This window comes from Pinus tabuliformis, chromosome 6 (assembly GCF_031772625.1).
Source record: "Pinus tabuliformis cultivar Carrire ecotype Pingquan chromosome 6, CPIR1, whole genome shotgun sequence".
In the NCBI taxonomy this organism is placed as follows: Eukaryota; Viridiplantae; Streptophyta; class Pinopsida; order Pinales; family Pinaceae; genus Pinus; species Pinus tabuliformis.
The window spans coordinates 902,366,458-902,369,145 of record NC_142292.1 but is presented as its reverse complement, the minus strand read 5'-3'; positions in this window follow the sequence as shown (position 1 = coordinate 902,369,145).

The window sequence follows — 2,688 nt, the reverse complement described above, 5'->3', positions numbered from 1 at the left end:
AGGGGTTGGTGGTTTGTGTGCATGACCATTTCCTTACCTGTAATGTAATGCTTTCATTGTCGGTGGGCCTGCACAATGGAATACATCCCTTTGTAATAGGTGGAATACTTTTATACTATGTCTGAAGGTTTCTCACTCTGATATTCCACTAGATGCCCCTGCTAAGTAAGAACTACATCAATAGCATAGTTAGAGGCATATGTCTCAATCTTAAATGGTTGTTGCAAGTCTAGTAATGTGAGCACTGGTGCAGAGTAAAGGCGATGCTTAAACTCAGTAAACACTTTCTTATGGGATTCGGACCAAAAGAACTTTTCTTTTGCTCCACCCTTGGTGACTTGACTCAAAGGCCAAGTGATATGAGAGAAACCCAACACAAACCTATGGTAGAAATTGGAAAGACCCAGAAATTTGTGGAGATTTGTAAGAGTGGTTAGGGTTGGCCAATGTTGAATAACTTGTATCTTGGTTGGGTCCACACGCACACCCCACACATGAATTATGTACCCCATATATTGAACCTGGGTCATACCAAAAGTGCATTTCTCCAAATTGGCACACAATTTGTGTTGATTTGGAGGACCTGTCGAATAGAGTGAAGGTGTTCTTCCCAACTATGGCTAAAGATCAAGATATCACCCAAATACACTACCATGAATGAGTTGGTGAAGGGCCGCAAGATGTCATCCATCAGCCTCATGGAGGTTGTGAGGGCATTCGTTAACCCAAAAGGCATGACCAATCATTCAAAAATTCCCTCCTTATATTTGAAGGCAATCTTCCACACATTGGAGGGTTTGATTAGTACCTAGTGATAACCAAACTTCAAGTTAACATTGCTAAAATATTTGGCACCCTTGAGCTAGGCCATAGGTCATCAATCTGTGGGATATGATACCTATTCCGGACAGTGATCTTATTCAATGACTGATAGTCAATACAGAGTCTCCAGCTCTCGTCCTTCTTATGTACCAACCTGATTTAGCTCCCACAGGGTGATGAACTTGGCCTAATGTTCCCTTTCTGCAACAACTCCTGAATCTGCCTCTTGATCATTATTCTCCATAATAGAGTGTTGATAAATTGATTTGTTGGGTAGCATCACACCTAGGGTTAGATCGATGGAGTGCTTCACCTAATAGTGTATGGGTACCCCTATAGGTGAGGTGAAGATGTCCCTATACTCCTCCACAACCTTGTCCATATGTTGTTGTCATGTAGAAGAGCCCTGTCTGGAGATCATGGATGTGGCCATAATCTTCTTCTTTTCCTAAGGGTGAATCATAAGGAAGAGAAATTTCGCATTCTAGGAAATGATCTTACTACATTGCTTCGCAGATATCAAAGAGATGGCAATAGGTAGTGCTACCTTTAGTATCCTTTATAAAATATTTCCCAAAGTAATAATAACAATGTGAGACCTAGGCTCATACACAACATGACGCTTCCACAAGTATTGTTGGCCTAATAATACATCACAAACTTCAAGATGAGAAAAATCACACAGTATCTCATATGTTAATGGCTTGATGTTGTAAGGAAGGCAGCACTGTTGGCTGACACAAAAGTATATTCCTTGGTGAAGCCACCCAATGGTGTACGGTTGTGGGTGTGGTGTGGTCAATAGGCCTACCAACTTCATGACCTCTACTGAAATGTGGTTTGTTTGTCTCTCATTGTCGAAAATGAACTGCACCGAAAAATCCTTCACCCACATCTGTGAGTGGAAGAGACTTCATTAGGGGAGTTTTAAGGTCTTGTTGAAGCCCCGAAAATTGGGTCTACAACAAGGGAGATACCCACCCGATCCAAACCTTGAAAGTAGCTCCTTTTCCTTTTGGGATGGTGGGTCCGACTGGGGATAATGAGACTAGTTTCCCAATTTGTGTGTGATGATAAGAGTTGATGTTTCCCTTTCTAAAGATTTCTAAATTAAATTCTTTTAAGCTAAGTCTAATTTAAAACATGCAATTATATTCAAATGAACAGAAACATCTAATTCTAAAACTAACTCGGGATTTAACTTTTTACTTATGCGATATAAAATAATTTCTAACAGCAATTGGTAATAAAGATCATTCAATTGCTACGAGAAAAGAATTCATTAAAAATGAATTGTTTCATATAAGAAATTAGCCGAAACAATTGTGAGAAGCATATCGCATAATAAGTTATTCATACATTAAAGCATAAACAGAATAGTCACCACCGTACAAAAGTGCCAAATGATAACTCAAACATTCAAGCTTTCATATATAAACAACTGAATATAAAATATTACTTTGACACATAAGCAGAAATCATTAAGAGATAAAAGTACCATTGATAACAAGTCCTACTCATGAGCTTCAGCAATATAGATTTATCTCTTCCTAATTCAATATCTACTAAGAGTACAGAAATGCATTTCAGTAGTAGACATTAAACACAGATATCAATAAATCTTGTTCCATTCATTCATCAAAACCTCCTCCAAGGGTGCAGAAGTGCATGTTCTGAGGAAACGTTTTTGACAAATTTCAGGAACCCTCTCTAAATGCATGAGAGGGGTTAAAATACTACTAACTAATACTAAAAATAGTTTATTACAAAAATATAGGAGGAGGTTTAAATGGTTGTCCTCATCTAAGGCAAAAATAAATCAAAAATAAAACTAAAATTGTATCTGGAAATTAACTATCTATGTAT